The following is a 17,193-nucleotide window of genomic DNA, read 5'->3' as shown; positions in this document are numbered from 1 at the left end:
CTCCATTGAAATTCGCTCCTCGTTATATTGTTCACCTCCTCCCTATTTGGTGGGGAGGGTTTTTCTTTTCGTGTGAAAGGTGGGTTGGTAATTGAGTTGGTTTTTTAGGTTTGCCTCAAGAATGGCCTTGGATCATTTGTAGGGTGGCCGATTTTCATCTTCTCTCCATATCCACTTAGTAGCATATGAGTGGTAATGTCAGCCATGCTTGTCCTAGGAGGCATATGTGAACAATTCCCCTTCTACTTTAAGTTCTCAGAGTTGTATGGGTTGTTGTGGTGTGGCTCCATGGGACAGCTAGCCTCTTCATTGTTTGGTTGTTTATGGTTCTAGTTTCTTGTGCTTGTACTCTTTCTGTGTTGGAATTGTAAGTTGAGATGCATACATTTAAGAGGAACGTGGAAGGGTTTTGGTTGTCAACCACCTACCCTCCCTCTTGCTTTCCTTTTCTGTCGAGTGATGTGAGGCATTGTTCTCCTTACTGTAAAGTTAAGGGCTGGCATTACTTTCAAAGTGCACATCATTTGTGGTTGCATTGGCTTTGAGGTTTTAATAGATGTGTTGGACCATATGTTTAATCGAGTGGTTGACTTTTTCTTTTCATATTGTGTGTGTGGGAGGCTTTTGCGGTTGGAAATGTTAAGTCACAATGCTTATGGGCATTTGTTGTTTTAATTGTGTATGCGCTCATGGTTCTATGGGGAGGAGGCTTGCTACGTCGATGGTGGGGGCTATCTGGAAGAAGGATTTTGAGGTGGAACACTTCAACCTCCCTCCTCTATGTGGAGGTGGTCGTAGGTGAAAATTATTCATTGTCGAGTTGGTAAAGCTGTGGGCAATCTCCTAGGTTGCCTGTATGTAGGGTACATGGCGTGCAGAGCTGCCCGATCCCTCCTCTTGTTTGGATATGTTCTTGTATTATGTAGTGAGCCTCTTGATTTGCATTTATTTCCTTCCTTTTCCTTCACATTGTAATTGCCGTAGGTGGTCAAGTGATCGCGGTCCACCATTGTTTCTATTCAGGTGGACTCCTAGGCGGCCTTGGTGTGGTGTAGGGAGGGTCGGGCGGAATTTCTAAGAGAGGCTGTGGGCTTGGTTGGTCTTGTTTTATTTCCTTGCATTTCCTTTGCATTGAGGCTACGGTAGGCGATCATGCGATCGAGGTCCATCATTGTTGTTTTCCGAGTGGACTCCTATGTGGCCTAGGGGAGGTTGCGGGCTCAGTTTGTCTTATATTATTTCCTTCCCTTGCCTTTGTGTTGAGGCTACCACAGGCGATCTTCCAATCAAGGTCCACTGTTGCTGCTGTCTGGGTGGACTCCTAGGTGGCATCGGTGTGGGGCGGGGAGGTTTGTATGGCATCTCTATCATAGGATTTGCGGTCAGTAATCCTCTTTTATTTCCTTCCTTTTCATTCACATCGAGGCTGTCATAGACGATTGGGAGATCGATCTCTATCGTTGCTACTATCCGAGTGGATTCCTAGGTGGCCTCAATGCGGGGCGGGGAGGGTTGGGGATCATTTATAATATAGAGGTTGCATGTTTGGTCGTTCTCCATTTATTTCCTTTGCATCAAGGCTGTTACACAGTAATTTGTCACCGTTTGTCACTGTCCCTGTTACCCCTCTCCCGCACGCTGGAGGACTCATTCCGGGACCTGTGAGAAGTGGCATGACCTGAAACCACTTGCATTATATTCCTCTAAGTGTGAGCTTCATATGCCCTGAAGACATCTCCTACAGTATACCCATAAAAACAGCCCTTTTTGCATTAGCGCGGGTCCGCAAGTGTACTTCCCGCGCCAATGGGGGAAATCCTCTAAAGAGGGCGCGCCAGTTGGCACTCTATCTTAGAGTCGCACTCACGCCAACCCAGTTGGGTAAAGTTTTTAACGAACAAACTTCCGAAGGTTCTCCTTAACCCATTCATCAACTGAATCTATGTTGAGCTAGGATGGTTTTGCTTCGAATCTCCATAGAAGGGAAGTGGTTTGCCACCTTTCATGGAAGCTTCTTAGTGATAAAGCCAATCCCATGAATATTGTGGTTGATCCTATCTCCTTCCCCTCTATCTATAAAAGCTTGTTTTTTTTCCTTGAGCAAGCTAGTTCCAGCAGAGTGCTAGTGATAGTGAGAATTCCAGGAGTTCAAGAGATTGAAGTTGCAAGAGCCTTCTTTGCACCCATAAGGCCAAGTCTAAGTGAGGAGATTCTTGTCACCAAGGAGAGAGAGGCTTGTTTCCCATCCCAACAAGATTTTCAAGACTTGTGTAGCTGATCACCCAGCTAAAGGAGGATTTGACGTCAGAACTATGGTTGTATTCTTCTTTGTTGTTTATCAATAATAGATGATTATCATTATGGTTCCATTCTCATTGTCCTTTGTAATGATTGATGTTGAGTTATATCTTTTCTGACTGATATATAATTGCATCTATTGGATTTTATGCTTGTATTTGTGTTGTTCTTTGCATGTGCAGGTGTCCAGTCACGGAGATCGTGGGGATCGTGACTGGCCAAAGCAAAGGAACGAGAGCGACGTCTCTTCTATGAATATTAGCGTTGGAATCCAAGTAGGTTCTCATCATCCACCTTTAATTTGCAATTAGGAACTTGCGTGATAACATTGTTTGATTGTTGCTAGACCTGGTCTGGGCTTGTAGGGATCGCCTCTGTCCGCAGAGGGGATTTACCTCCACAACAATTTCGCGACTCTGCTAGGGATTGCTTAGAGTTTGTCTTGTCTCTTTGGTTTTCTCTTGTTTGGATTGCTTAGATAGCTTTCTGGGTTGGATTTCTTGCTGTCTCTTGCTTCCTGGTCTGCCTGGATACTGTTAACCAAGCCTTGGACTGCTTGTTTTTATTTTTGACCTAGCAAGCTTGATTAGCGAGCCTTTTTGCTTGACAGTCGTGCCAGTTGTCGCATGTTGCTCAAAGACAACTCGCGCCAATCCCTTAAAAGCACGAGTTACAGCCTGACAGTCACGCCAGGCCTATCAACGTTTCCAGTTTGCTTGTTTGCAAGCCTTCTGAGCTTGGATTTGTATCTTGTCACATCCTTTTCAATTACTGGAGTGTGTCAGAGTCTTGTTTGACTGGTTTTGAGTCTCTTTTTTGAGGAATTCTTAATTTGATTTCCTTTCATCATTACTTGGAGGTTTGTCTCAGTCTTTTCACAATTTTGTGTCTTTTTGCTTTTGTTTTTGCAAAAAAAAATTCCCCCTCATTCGCTGGGGGGGGCTAAATTGTGTATGAGTGTTAATCGCCTTTGAGTGTTTTTAGTTTATGATCTTTGGAACTCACACCTGTTTTTCTTGATTTGCACTTGATTGGTTCTTAGATTACATTAGAATCATCGTGTGTTTGAGAATTCTCTTGCATAGATCACACTTGCATAATTAGAATTCTCATTTTCAGGATATGAATGAAAAGTGTGCATAGATTACATTTTCATACTTTGGGTGTTTGCCATTTTCCACCGATTTCACATTTTAGCCCTAGGGCATCTAGTGGCTTTGTGCATCGAGCCTTCCTTAGGAGTTTTGGTCTTTTGTTGGTCCAGTCAACTTTTTGCTTACTCTCTTGCACTTGTTCAGTGATTGTTAAACTTTTTATTGCGTTATTTGAGTGATTCTCTTCTTTTCGCTTGGATTTCGCTTGGCTTCGTTTTGGGCTTAGATTACATGGCCCATTGAGGTCTTTGAGATCTTCTCTTGGTTCTGAAGGACTGCCTTGGTATTTATGGACTTGATTGTATTCTCATTGAGTGAAATTTGTCTTTTTACTCTTTGTTATTGTTTCTCAAAATTTGTTTAGTGTATTTTGCCATCAAAAAACAAACAAACCATCTCTTTTTGTTTGCATTAGTTAATGGAAAATAAAGCTTTTCGTTGTTATTAGCGATTAGTAACTTTATAGAAAAGTTTTGTTAATTGCCATTCGCTGCATTAGAGTTATTGTTGATTGTTTTATGGTCATCTTTGTTTTTGTGAAAGTTCTCAACTCTCTCGTAGTTAGTGTTCATCGAACGAAATGATACTTTTTGGCATATAGCTTGCATTTGGGGAATTGTGAGAGATTACATACGGTAGGACCTGGAAATCGAAACCTAATCAAAGATCAACTGTAAATGAACTGAATAAACTTAATAACGCATTGGAACTTAACGCTCACTGTTTAGAGGTCTAGGCTAGAGACGTGTTACGACGTCGTTAAACCTAGTCACTGTTGTTTCACATTATGGTTGGGTGATTCCTCCTTTTGTGACTTGATAGTGGTCTAGCACGGACTTGAGCTCCCACGTACCGTCGAGTATATCGGGAGACCCCACTAGGTTATTGTAGAGCTATAAAAAGGGTCTCTAGGCTCAGCCCTTACCCACAAGTCTAGGCCATTTTTCTGCCTCTGGAAAGTGTTATAGGCTTTGAGCCATTTAATCTGATTAACCACGAATGAGATGAATGATTGCAATTGAATGTCCCCAAAAAAAGGACCAGGGTTCAACTCAGTCTCCTGATCTAGCACGAGGTTATGCAAATAAAATTCACACAGCAATCTCTGGACCTTCACCCCATAATGTTTACAGCAGTCTATAAAGTCATTGACAGTGTTGATTTGTATAGGGGCACCTGCTTTAACAGCTTTTATTTTTAATTGTAAATATCGTTCTAGTAAAAACAAAGCATATTTTTTGGCAGGGGCCCTACATGCTAAAACGTCATTGTATAAAGAACATAAGGTATCCATCTGCTTGATAACAGTATCTAGCCTACGGGTTACCTTTTCAGTTTTCTCTTGTTCCTTTCGCCACCCTTCAAAGGCCTGGCTTTCGGATTGATTGACGTTCCTTAGTTGCTGCTGTAACTCTTCATACTTCTCCCGGGGGACCGTTTTCTCTCTAAGTTGTTCAACTTCTTGCTGGGCTTGCTTCATCATCTTATGCAGGGTTCTTGTCTTCGGATCTTTTTTCCATAGGTCAGTGGAGGCCGGGAGTTTTACCTGAACTTTCTTATTATGCTATTTGGAGTTCAGAACCCTTATTACCCCCGAAGGTGGTGCCTCTGTCTGGATTTCCTTGTTCTCCTTTTCTTTTTTAACACGAATATCAGCTTGCTGCTGTTCTTTTTCAAATGGAACAGCAGTCTATTTCTCAACATCATTTGGAACAACAGTCTGTTCTTCAGCATCATTTGGAACGGCAGCTGGATTTTCAGCAGGGTTTTGAACAACAGGGCGATTGTTGGTCCTTCGCCTTTTTGCCGTGTGGGATTTTGCTGTAGTGGCCCTCTTTTTCTTCCCTACGGTCTTTCCTATCTTCTATTTTGCTTTCAGAATTCTAATTTGTTGTCGGAGCTGGGCTATTGTATTCAATAATTTCTGCCATTCCTTTCGCAATTTCTTAATTTCCAGCATTTCATTAGAAGGGACAGCAGGCTGTCCAGTGTGGTCTGGACCATGACTAGTCTCTGGGTCTTTCTCCTGGGGTGCTTCCTCGCTGTTCTGCTCTGGCTGTTCTGGGGTAGGAACCTTAGCTGGTCCCGTCTCTTCCTAGACAACTGCTTGTTCTACTCCTACTCCCTCCAAAATTTCCTTTGGTGACTTGGGAACAGATTGTTCCTGTTCAGTATCTCTTATCTCCTCTTCATCATGAACAGGCAGATTTCCTTCTTCTGCCTCTACTGCATGTGATTTTTCAGATGTATTTTCTCCTTAGGGTTTATCGTGGAGGTCTACTAGACTGGAAGGTTGGCCATACTCACCCATATTGGCCAAGACTACGACCAATTCGTCTTCTCCCACTGGGTCTTGTGGTAGGCTACCTTCCTGCTGTCCTATTTCCTCCTCCTACTTGGATTGCTCAATTTCTGCCTCGGAATGCTTAGCTTCTGTTTCTGTTTCCGAATGCTCAGCTGCTTCCTCATTTTCCTCTTCAGATTGCTCGGCCCTCTCTTCAGATTGCTCAGCCTCCTTTTCATATTGTTCTATCTCTACTTCTAGTAGTGAGGGTTGCTCGTCCTCGATTACCATTGGCTGGATGGTGCTTTCCTGGAGCCTTTCCAGCCTTCCTCTTATTCGAGCTAACCGGGCTGATTTTCTGGGCCTCTCTGGCTGTTCTGGTGTATCGGTGGCATGCTTACGCTTTGCCGATTCCTGGTGTATTTCTGGTCGTTTAGATGCACTAGAAACATGTTTTTGTTTTACCAATTCTCTGCGTTTTTTCAGACGTTCTGGTGTGCTTGTAGAATGTTTAAGTTTTGGGGATGGTGCTGTCACTCCCCCCTCAATCATTGCAATCAGTTCATCCCAACTGCTTTGCTGCTGGGTAAAACTATGACTAACTACTAATCGAATTAATCCATGGTGACTGACGACTGACTCTACATGCTGTGCCTTTTTTAGGCTTCGTGCAACATCATGCAGTAATGAATTCAAAGTACAGGTAGATTTACAGAGAATTTTTGCTTTAAAACAGCTAAGAGTTTAAGATGTCGTGGCCTTACCACGTCTTTCCTCCCCTCGCAGGTAATGTAACTCTGAATTGTTCTTGCTAATTCGATACAGGGTTCTCCAAGGGTTGCTGGCAGAACTCCCTTCCCCTTAATTGTCAAGCTCTGGCCTTCATCCTGGAAAATTTCCATGATCTTCTGTAATCTTTCCTTCTTTAGTGTCCATACTGGTCCGATGGCAGGTAGTCCCGAGACTTCTGCAATTATATCGTCGGTGACCGCTATCCGCTTCCCCCTTACTGTGCAGTGGTCCTCCTGCAGGTTCTGCAAAAATTCCATCGCTATTGTTTCATTAGACTCCTGCAGGCGACTGAGATAATTCAGCCACCCCGCTCTTTCTAGGATCTCCCGGGCAGTAGCGGAGACTGTCAACTTCTGAGGTTCGCTTCGAATTTTCCCTTCCTCCCATGGTTTCACTATGAATCCTCAATGGAAGAGCAACTGCTTGTGCTATTTGAAACATAGAGAGGGTGCTAATCGCAAGCTTCGAAAAAAAAAAACACAGAGTATGCAACAGAAATGGATTATGAACAGCAACTTGCGTAAAAATAGAAATGTCATGCCGTTAAGCCATGCCATACCGTCGTACACTATCTTTCCCGAATAATGAGCTGACACGTAATTCAGGGAATAATGAGGTTAACCTCCCCCCCGCAATGTGATAGGCTGTCCCAGCCTTCAAATAAAGGAGCAGCACCCGATCTGCAACCAAGTCATAAAGGAACAGCGTATGAAATTATGCCATGTTTAGAAAGACAACGAATTACCAAAATCGAGGCAGAAAGTTGATCGCGTATTACGTAAGAGGCTGTTGTGATATGATATGAGGCTGGGGGATAGGACGTCTGTCGTACTTGCCAAATCTCAAGTGGTCATTGTCACTTCCTTTGCCATGATTGGTGGTAATAATGTTCATGCGATGTATAAATCGGGAAATAATATATGATTAGTTCCTTAGGATATAAGAAACAAAAGAGTATTAGTATCTTACCCGTTGGTGTAACCAATGTGACTTCAATACCATTAACAGTGCTCTGCTGCCAACAGGTGTCCATAACCTTGGCAGAGTTGTTTTTTCACCCCTGGAACCATGATCCTTTGTGTATACTTAGGAATGTTGTTATGTCAAAGTGTAGGCCATTATGCTGGCTTGATGACCAGTTAACCATAATGCCATTCACGAGGAAGGAGTGAAACGTGGGCAGGCCGGCTCGTGATGAGACCTCCTATTCCAAGGTTCGATTATTTGATATACCTTTTGGACCATATCCCTGGTGTGGTGGCCATAGTGGGAATGCCACTTCACTTCCATCCTCATGATCATGGTAGGCTGGCTCTTGATGAGACCCCTTATCCTGCATTTGACATCTCGTAAATCATGTTCACACATTTTTTCTTTTTCATAGAGTACTTTTCCTTATTTAGACACAAAGGGTGGTTCAACACTCCTTAAGAGTAGGAATGGTGGAAGAAGTCTTATCATCTCAATAGGAAGATATAAGCCCTTTGCTCTTATTCCTAAATAATAATCAAAGAGGGTTAAAGGGATTAGCATGATAAAGATAACCAATCAGAGCAAAGTTAGTAAAACAATGACAACAAAAGATAAGAAATAAGTATATCCTTCCTTTTGTCCTCTTACCAATGCAGAGCCTTATAAATATAGCGATTGATGATTTGCGGATTTCGGTATGTTGTGATTTTATATTCATTGCATAAGTACATAGTTGTATCTTAATGACTTGAAAGAATATGGGCAAGAAGCATCCTCTATTTAGATCAGCAAAAGGAGTAAGTTGTTTCACAAGGAGAGCAAAAGTATGCTAGTGGTGTTCCTCTTGGAAAAAGACAAATAATGCGAATGTCGTTCCTTTTGAAAAAGGAACAGCAAAAATAATAAAAAAAATGCTATGAAAAAAACACTCAAAATGCCTTTCCTTTGAAAAAGGAACAACAGCAACCAAAAATGTTGTTACTTTGAAAAAGGAACAACAGCAATCACAAGTGTTGTTCCTTCGGAAAAGGACCAACAACAATCAAATGTGTTGTTCCTTCGAAAAAGGAATAGCAAAAGAGGCAAAAATGTCGTTCCTTTGGAAAAGGAACAGCAGAAATCAAAATATGTTGTGCCTTTGGAAAAGGGACAGCAAACACACTGCAGTGTTGTTCCTTTTGAAAAAGGAACAGCAAAAATCCAAAATGTTGTTTCTTTAGAAAAGGAACAACAGAACAAGTAAAGCCATTCCTTTTGAAAAAGGAACAGTAGAAAATCAAAGATGTTGTTCCTTTGGAAAAGGAACAACAAAAATCGAAAATGCTGTTCCTTTTGAAAAGGAACAGCAGAAATCAGAAAATCAAGAATGCTGTTTTTTTTGAAAAGGAACAACAGAAAAGCAAAACACGCAAATGCCATTCTTTTAGAGATGGAACGGAAAAAATCGAAATTTTGAGAGAGCAAAAAAACATTGAGTTCAAACATATGTACAATAAAAACTTGAAAAAAAAGAACTTATGTACAGACTATAAAAAGAAATGAATTCCTTAATGAATTACAGGTGAGGAAGATTTCTCTTCCTCTCCTAAAATCTCCATATTAGTGTCTCGACGTAGCTGCTGGCAGAAGGACTCCTGAGTAAGTGGTTTGCGATAGAGACGAACTCAGTGGCCATTCACTTTGAAGGCGTATCCAGAACCGTCAATGGTGATTAACGTGATGGTCCCATTGTCATGCACCTTCTGGATTTCATATGGTCCCAACCAATGAGTCTGGAGTTTCCTAGGGAAGTCCTGAAATCGAGAGTCGTATAACAGAGCCCAGTCTCCCTCATGGAAGACTTTGTTTTTGATGAGCGTGTCATGCCACTTAGCCCGCTGTTGTTGAATCAGTGCTGTATTTTGTAGTGCAGAGAGCCTAATTTCATCCAATTCATTGATCTGTTGTAGTCGATTGATTTGTGCCTCGCTTAGATCTAGGCCAAGTTCATGTGCGGTTCGTAAGGTTTGGATTTCAAATTCTATAGGAAAAATAGGCTGTTTTCCAAACACTAATTGATAAGGTGAGTAACCAGTGGTGCTTCTCCATGTTGTTCTGTAAGCCCACAGTTCTTCAGGTAGTCTAGTAGCCCAATCATGCCTATGTGACGCAATGGTTTTCGTTAGGATTGATTCTATTATCTTATTGCTGCTTTCTACCTGCCCATTCGCCTGTGGGTGATATGGAGTAGTGATTTAATGCTGGACGTGATAATTGTTGAGTGTTGCAGCTAATTTATTCCCAGCAAATTGTGGTCCTCCATCTGTAATTATTTCCCTTGGAAGGCCATAACGTACAAATAGATGGAACATGAACTGTATTACAGAGTCCTCTGTGGCTCTTGGAAATGCTTCTGCCTCAACCCATTTGGTGACATATTCTGTTGCCACCAAGATATATGTTTTCTGATTTGATGATGGGTTGATGGGGCCAACGAAATCAAGAGCCCATCGTTCGAATGGTTCAATGACTAATTATGGCTTTAGAGGCATCTCGTCGGCTTGACCAGGTCGTCCTGCTCGCTGGCAGCTGTCACAGGCTTGGACAAATTTCTTTGTGTCGTTGAAAATTGTGGGCTAGTAGTATCCTGTCTGCAATACTTTATGTCCAGTTCTACGCTCAGCGAAGTGTCCACCACATGGTCCATCATGACAGGCTTTTAGGATGTCAAAGATTTCATCTTCTCGAACACATCTCCTGATATGCATGTCTGCCACTATGTGAAACAAATAGCCCCCAATCCACGAAAATCGAGCACTCTTCTGAACAATCTGCTTGCGCTCATTAGGGGTTAAGTGTTTTGGTAGCTTACCTGATACAAGGTAATTGGAAACATCAGCATACCAGGGTGTTTGAATAGCAACAGCAAACAGGTGCTCATCTGGAAATTGATCTTCAACTGCTGCTGCATCGATTGGCTTTGGTATTCTTGAAAGAAAATCAGCTACAGGGTTTTCTTTGCCAGGCCGATCCTTGATTGTGATATCGAATTCCTGCAATAAAATCAACCATATAGTTACTCTGGCATTTGTGACAGGCTTATTTGCTAAATATTTGATGGCAGAATGATCTATATATAAAAGAACAGGATAGCCTGTAATATAATGTCTAAACTTATTGACAGCATGTATCACAGCTAGGAATTATTTTTCAGTAACAGTGTAATTTAATTCAGCAGGGGATAAATTTTTGCTGATGTAATAGATAGCATATGATTTTTTATCCTCTTCCTGCCCAAGGATTGCGCCAATGTCTGTATCTGAGGCATCAGATGATATCTGGAATGGTAAATCCCAGTTTGGTCCTCGAAGGACTGGGGCTATGGATACGAGCTTCTTTAAATCTTCGAAAGCACGGTCACATTTTTCTGTCCAAAGAAAATCAACGTTACCAGTTAGTGCATATAAAGGTGCAGCAATGTGCGAATAATGTTCTATAAATCACCTATAATAACCAGAAAATCCAAGAAAGCTGCATACCTCTGTTTGAGTAGTAGGAGTGGGAATAAGCAAAAGTATTTGGATTTTGGCCGGGTCTACCTGAATGCTGGCTGCTGAAACATAGTGTCCTAGGATAAGTCCTTCGGTCATCATCATGTAGCATTTTTTGTGGCTTAAGCAAAGCCTGGTAGCAATGCAACGTTATAGGACTTTTTCTAGGGTGTCTAGTACAGGATCAAAATCATCTCCATATGGTGTAAAGTCATCCATGTATACTTCAAGTCCATCATTTATTAAATCTGCAAAACTGCTAAGGATAGCCCTTTGGAATGTGGCATGAGCATTACATAGGCCAAAAGGTAGAACTCAATAGGCAAATGTTCCCCAAGGAAAAGTAAAAGTAGTTTTGTCCTGGTCTTCAGGGGCAATCTGAATCTGATTGTATCCACTGAAGCCATCCAGGAAAGAAAAGAATTTCTTTCCTGCTAAAGTATCTAATACTTGGTCTATGAATGGGAGAGGAAAATGGTCTTTTGTGTTGCTTTATTTAGTTCCCTGTAATCCACACAAATTCTCCATTTCCCATTCTTTTTTGGTACCACCACAAGCGGAGAGACCCATTTACTATCATAAATAGGATAGATAAAATTGACATCTAACAGTTTCTGAAGTTCAGCTTTTACCACATCCTTGAGATGAGGATTAAGTCTTCTTTGTGGCTGACGAACAGGTCCGGTGTCTTTTTCTATATAAATGTGGTGTGTACATAATTGGTGATCGATTCCTTTCATATCAGGGTAATCCCATGCAAATGCTTCTTTATATTTTGTTAACAAATGGATGAGATTCGTTTCTTGTTCAGGTGTGAGATTGGCATTGATGTTTAAATTTTTTCCCAGTTCAATTTCCACAATTTTACTATTTGTAACCGAAGTAACAGGTATCGTTTGGTCATGTGTATCTTTCAAAGGATCTTCTTCTAATTCATTATCAAATGCTGCTTCTATCATGTGACACTGTGTGCGGGATCTAGATTCAGTTTGACTAATGAAATTATTAATGACATCATCTTTTGTTTGATCTTTCAAATCAAGTGCCTCTTGTATAGTCAATGGAGATCTAATGTTATCAGTAAGGTATGATACAGGGTATTTATTGGTTTTGATTATTGTGACACTTGGCTGCGCTAGAGGGTATAAAACTAAATTTTTAATATTTGGTCATCTGGTTATAGTCATATTTCCCTGCCGGCAGCCAATGTAAGCATCGGCAGTGGCAAGCCAAGGTCTACCTAGAATTAGCGGGTGTCCATCAAGTCGGGTTTTTGGATTAATTATCAGGAAATCGATTGGATATTCCCAGGAGTCTACAGAGACCATGACATCATGTATAGTACCCTCTGGTATAACCACAGATTGGTCTACCAATTCTAACAAAGTAGAGGTGGGTTCTACAGATGTAATGCCAAGCTTTTGGCAAGTAGTGGTTGTTAAAATATTAATTGCAGCTCCTAGATCAACTAAGGCATTAGACAGGGTCTGACCATAAATTTGAACAGTTACAATTGGGTTTCCTGGGTCTTCATATTTAATGGGTGTTTCTTTTCCAGATAGTAATCAGATAAGGTACTGACTACTTGGACTCTTGGATTTGTTATATTCCTCCTTGGTTTCTTGATGAACAATTCTTTGATAGTTTTTGCGTATATAGGAATGTCTTGAATAGCTTGGAGGAATGGGATTTTTATGTACAGATTTTGTAACTATCCCAGAATGTCAAAGTCAGGATATTGTATGGGTCGGGGTATGACTAATCGTTCTGGGAACGGAGGAGAGGATGTGGTTGCTTGAGTATGAGTTTGTTGCTTATTTACATCCTCTTGTTGCAACTGATGTTCTCTTGGTAACTGATCTTCAATATGAACTGTTTTATCTCCCTCAATTTCAATTATACACCCAGATCTTAACTGAAGATCATTGCACTCCCTCAGGTCGGGTCCTATTTCTGGCGATTCTATGATTTGGAGAGATTGGACCGGTCTATTATTTGGATTGGGATTGGGTTGGGCTGGGAGTTGTGGTCTCAGATTAGACTGGGGATTTTGCTGTAAGGCTGGCAGAGTAGGTTGAGGGAGCGGAATAGTTCCAGCTGGCTGGTGCATCGGTCTTTGCCAGTTTGTCTGCTAGGGTGAATTTTGTGAAGTAGGGGGAGTCCATTGTGGAGGATATGGGCCATTTTGCCAATATGGTGGAGTGTAAGGGAAATTCGGCCAACCAGATTGGTTTGTCTGATTCAACCATGGATTTGAAGAAGGAAACGATTGTGGTGACCAGTTTGAAAATGGGGGTTGAGATTGATTTTGCCACATACTATATTGTTGAGCATTATACTGTGGAGGCTGAAAAGAAGAGGTTGGGTATGGAATCATACCAGATGGTCTTGGCTGCCACTGGCGACGCTGGTTGATCATGTACACCGATTCTGGTTCTTCTTCCGCTTCCTTATATACCGCTTTCAATCCAGGAAGTGAGGGGTAGCTCTCCGTAAGGTGATCTTTTGTACAGATGGCACATGTTTGGATTGTATCCAGTGGACATTCCCTGTGGCTATGTTTTTTCCTGCATCGGGGGCAGAAGATCGCCAAATTCTGTTCTGCCTCCATCTGCTTCTGTTTAGCTTGCACAATATCGAGTTGTGTAGTTAGTGTCCCCAGAATATCAGTTTTAAAATTTTCTAATAAATTTCCAATCTCTACACGTGTTACTCCTTCTATTGATACTTTGTTATCTCTTGCAAACCGATCATATTCTACCGGTTTTATTCTTGTGCTGCCTCTCGAACTCCTGATACATAAATCGATGATGTCAGCAAAATTCTCTTGATAAATATCCCCTTTTCCCATGATGTTTAATGTTTCTATCCATTGTTCCTTCATGCCCCTTATCAATGCAGCTTTTAACACATTATCAGGTAAAGGTAGTGATGCACAAGGAGACCTTTGTATATTGTACTGAAAACGTTCCACATACTCCTCTAATGTTTCATTTGGTCTGGCTGTCATTTGGAATATTTCGTCTTTCAATTCTCTAGACCTACAGTAATCCTGATATTTTTTTAAGAAGGATTCTTTCATTTGATCCCAATTTTTGATAACCCCACCACCTAGTCCCATAAACCATCTTAAAGCAGCCCCTTTTAATGTGGAGGGAAATAGTTTCAATTTCTGGGGATCGGTGGTGTAATCATATCCCCTGCATAACACATCGAATTCAAATAAAAATGCATCCGGATCTTCTGATGTGAGACCGTGAAATGTAGGGATATGCTGAAGAGGGATAGCTTCCATGGACGCATTTGATGCAGAATCCACTATGGGATATTGTAATGTAGAGGTTTGAGCATTTGGCTGGTTCTGAGCCATGGGATCGAATATATGCCAATAACCTTCTGGGATATCTATGAGGGTATTCCTAGGTTGAGAGGGAACGGTTTTGATAAGGGTAGTTTTAATAGCACTTCCTTTATCTGGAATAATGAGAATACCTGATGTCTGAGGAGATTGGATTCCTTCAACAATGATTTTTGCAGCACTCCCCTTATCTAGGCTATTTAATGGCTGATTTGTTTCAATAGGAGATTTTGGTTCCTCGGTTTCCCCTGTTTCTCCTTCTCCTTCACAAAAGTTACTGAAATTTTCTTCCTGCAATAGTTCTGGAGTAGAATTTTCAATTTCTTGAAAGTCCTGCTCTTCAGTTTGACTATGCACCTCATCAAAGGCTACAGATGGTGATCCTGTGGCCTGAAGGGAACTAGTAGGCTGTTTAGAAATGATTTTCCTAGGGCGTACTGATGGCTGAGATTCTGTTTTCTTATAGATTTCGTCTATGAAGGTCGTTCAGCCAAGGGTCACCGACCCCTTATCTTTTTTAGGTTTGGATGGAGGTTTGATATTCTATTCTGGTTTTTTCTGCTTAGTCATGCACTCAAATGAACTACTAAATTCTATTCAAACAAAGAAAAAACAAATCTGTTAGGAAAGCGGACAGTGGAGCAAGGCTTTTACATGCTCCGCACGCAGGTTCTTACCTTCCGTTTTTAAGATCCTACTCTTCCCTAGCAGGTTCGTACACTACTCTGAAAAGACAAATGGCTACACTCTTTCCCCGGCAACGGCGCCAAAATGTAGAGCTATAAAAAGGGTCTCTTTCACCTCTAATTACCTCACATTAATATGTCAATCCGGGAGCGCTTGGTTATTACAAAGAGTGACTCAATCCGAGGCTATTTGTTAAAGTAATGCTAGTAGTACAACGTTCTACAAAAATAAAAGAGTAAACGGATGCTTGTCTATAACTAAGTTACTTCAAATGACTAGAGCACACACTCTTAAAACTAGACAACTGATCAGTCAAGGGTTCGGTGACAATAACCCATCCCTCTGGAAACTGATGGAAAGGAAATTAGAGCATGGAAAATCACACATTCAGAAAACTGGGCAACTTACCAGTCAAGGGTTCGGCAGCAATAGCCCATCCCTTTGGAAACTGATGGAAAGGAAATTAGAGCATGGATCACGGGTCTGGGAGCGAGGCAGTAAATGCCGAGGCTCGCTACAGCCTTAGATCGTCTCTCACACCAAAATAACAAATGCAAGCAAATGGAACGGCAGATAGCAAAATGGAACAGAAAATAAGGAATTGAACAACAAATCTGGAATGGAACAACAATGATAAAATGGAACAGCAATCGAACGAATAAGTCTCACGAGTCGTAACCAAACTTAATCTATTAACCCAAATGCATTCTTCAAAATCAGATAACAATCTTTCACTCTTAAGGCAAATCAAGCAGAACTCACTAATGGAACACCATTAACTATTAATACATTATGGAACAACACCAATAGGTCATACACACGCAACACACTGGAAAAGTAATCTGATTTAACACCAATCATCAACAGGAATTACAATTGTGTTTCAGGGATGGAACAACATGAATCCTGAATCATAAAGAACATATCTTTCAGATAATTTCCTTAACACAAATACACAGCATAAAGGCTCTGTAACAAAATGAGAACAATGTTCAATTAAGTCTACTAATATCAAATCAAATCTGAAAGTATTGATGATATAATGCAGAGTCAATATAAAGAACCTTAATGAACGAATCTTAACATAGCATATGATGTAACTTATAAAGCATATCAGATTACCGAATAATAATGATAAGCAAACCACGCAGAAATCAAATTGTAGTGATACAAAAGCAAGTGTCCTCTGGGGCCGGGCCCTTAGCCTCAAGGGTACACCGCTTTGAGTTAATCCAGATGCAGAGATAAGATAATCACCAAGTTTATATTAATGCATAAGACAAAAGTACAATGAACCAGTTCTCAACGAGACTCGATGATCAAAGTTGATCTTTAACAGAAAATTACATAAAAGTATTATCCCCCCAAAGCTAACAGTGATGTCCCTTTATATAAAGGTGACGGTGGAGATGTCCAAGTAACAAGATAAATAAAGCAGCGATCCCTCAGGATAAAAGATCCTGAGGTATTCGCCAAACTATCAATCCTTAATCTTTTCTTTTCTTCTCCGCCGAAGTGGTATCTTCTCCTCCTTTTCCGGGCCGATTTGCTTTGATCTGCTTAGCCTTGTTTGCATTCGGTTTCCCTTCAAAGGGACAACAGTTATCTTGTCTTTTTCTTTCCCTTCGGAATGACAACTCTTCGTTTTCACCTTTTCCTATAGAGAAGAATAACAATTATCAGTGATTAAGTCTTACATATTAATTCTCACATGTTTTGTTATAATTCTTTATTGTTTTCCAAATTCAGGATACAAAAAGGTTTACAAATTCTACTAAAAAGCCACTGAAATGATCATCGAAAGCATACCTTTTTGGTACTCCACAGTTATCATCCTTTATCCACAGGAAGCCGTGTCTGCCGCCTTACAAGCCATAACGCACCGAACACAGCATTCGGGAAGATTGACTGTCGTACGGAAAGTCCTTGGTTTTCATATGATTGCTAAGGTGTATATGCAGTTTTATGGGTTGTCTGGTAAACCCTTTGCCTAGTTCCTCCAGAGTAGTCACTTTTGATCCTTTTCGGACTCCTTAAAAGAAAAGGCTCGCTTGAGAACTTGTCATTTCGGGCTCACAAAACATTCGAAGGCGACTAGAGTCACCTTTTTGTCCTTTT

This window comes from Pinus tabuliformis, chromosome 5_2 (genome assembly GCF_031772625.1).
Source record: "Pinus tabuliformis cultivar Carrire ecotype Pingquan chromosome 5_2, CPIR1, whole genome shotgun sequence".
NCBI lineage: Eukaryota > Viridiplantae > Streptophyta > Pinopsida > Pinales > Pinaceae > Pinus > Pinus tabuliformis.
The sequence above is the reverse complement of the archived record's forward strand: the minus strand, read 5'-3'. Positions refer to the sequence as shown.